The sequence below is a fragment of the Ornithodoros turicata genome, unplaced genomic scaffold (assembly GCF_037126465.1).
Source record: "Ornithodoros turicata isolate Travis unplaced genomic scaffold, ASM3712646v1 Chromosome13, whole genome shotgun sequence".
In the NCBI taxonomy this organism is placed as follows: Eukaryota; Metazoa; Arthropoda; class Arachnida; order Ixodida; family Argasidae; genus Ornithodoros; species Ornithodoros turicata.
In genome coordinates, this window is record NW_026999307.1 from 1,542,281 (window position 1) to 1,544,067 (window position 1,787).

Below are 1,787 nucleotides of genomic sequence, written 5' to 3' on the forward strand. Positions count from 1 at the left end.
CATCCTCGATGCGAGGCATTTCGTGGAGCAAAATGTAAGTTGACCGTCTCTGCTGTGAGAGTGTATTCTATGTATGACATTGTTTTTCAGGAAGCGGTAGCCGCTGTCGTCGCACATCATGCAGCACAGGAAACGGCGTCCAGCAACCTCCCCGTTAGGCCCAACTGCCTTCCTGTATAGCAGTAGGACCCCTCCTTGTACAGCATGGCAAGGAAGACCGTGAGCGCCTTTGTGAATCGAGTGACCGTGGAACAAAGAGAAGGCATCTATCGTCCAAGTCCTTTGTATGTATTCAATAAAGATGCTTCAGTGAAAGAACACACAGAGTCTCGTCAAAGTTATTCGGACTGTTTAATGCGTTGCATGTCGATAACTAAGCGGTATTTCAATAAATCAATGACAAAATTGACGATGTAGACTGCTTGCAAATGTCGCTGCTTCCGCAGGGCGTGCTTAATATGAGCGATGGCACGAGCGAGAAGGTCCACGATGTCTGCAGCGATGTAGTTGAATTCTGCGTTGGCCAAGCTCACAAATTCGCTCATTAGTCCTAGGGGTCCGTCTGGAACCGTTATGCAGACGTTCTTGTAACGGGCGTAGATCCGACGCACGATCTCCTGCAGCGGCCCTGGCGAGATCTCTCCTATATTGCCAAAGCCTACCATGTCTATCACGTAGCGAAAAGCAGTGATGACGAGCTCATTGCGGGGACTTTCGCTGTTGAAACATTCCTTCTCCACTTCTTCCCAAGAAGCGTGGGTGCGGGAACAATTTTGTAAAGAGTGGTAGCTGAACATCTTCACGTAGTGATGACGCGAGCGCGGTGCACGCTGCCTTTATACAGATAAACGCGCGCGCGCGCAATAGTGAAACCGGAACTCAGAAGCCGCCGCTAGGAGCGCGCGCGCAGCGGAGAGCCAAAACCGAAAACACCCGCGGGCAGCGCAGAGGGAGCTAGCAGCGCGCGCGCGCATGCGCGGACGGGTGGAGCAGAGGGCGCGTGCGCATCCATAGCTGCCGCTGCGCGTCGCCTCACTCAGTTTCTCTCGGGCCGTCGCGGAAGACGGACGTGCGCTCCCCGCGCTCGCTCAGTTTCTGAGTGTGTTCTCCGCGCTCGCTCTGTCTCTGCCTGGAAGTTGCCGCGGGGGAAAAGGTGAGTGATTTGACGCGCTCCTTTTCTCGTATGTTTGCCGTGTTTAGCGGTGACCGCGCTCGTGTTAAGCCTTTTCTCGCATGTTTAGACTTGTTTTGCGGTGTCCAAGCCTGTTGACGCATGTTTAGCGATGTGTGGTTCCCGCCTTGTGTTAGCTGCGTAGTGTTGAGGTATGCCCAAGCGCGCTCCTTTTCTCGTATGTTTGCCGTGTTTAGCGGTGATCGCGCTCATGTTAAGCCTTTTCTCGCATGTTTAGCGATGTGTGGTTCCCGCCTTGTGTTAGCTGCGTTGTGTTGTGGTTAGGGCCTAAGCGATCGTCCCCCCGTAAGCCTTTTTCCCCCGATGTGTACTGCTTTCTCCGTGCTGTTTTAGCAGTAGCGGTTAGACCTTTTCTCTCGCATGCCTAGACTTGTTTAGCAGTGCTGCAATTTTTACCTGCCGCTAGTATCTTGTTCTCTGTCTTTCTCCTCTAGAGCTATGATGGTGGCGCCATCTGGTGTGATGCCTTGCAACTAAGTGGCCACCTGTCGTCGATCTCTGCAACTACCCGACGTCAACAAGCGCTGGTCACCCCGGAGCCGTTTCTTCGCCGCGGCATCGTTGATTTTCGAATAAATTGTTTCTCTCCACTCTA

General features: G+C 53.2%; 1 long non-coding RNA gene across 1 annotated transcript; it reads left to right on the forward strand.

Annotated features, from left to right (window-relative positions):
- The first annotated feature begins 1,062 nt into the window (after positions 1-1,062).
- Positions 1,063-1,787, forward strand: LOC135372096 (uncharacterized). Its single transcript, XR_010415818.1, has 2 exons — positions 1,063-1,153; positions 1,627-1,787. It is a non-coding gene; the product is annotated as an uncharacterized LOC135372096 (long non-coding RNA).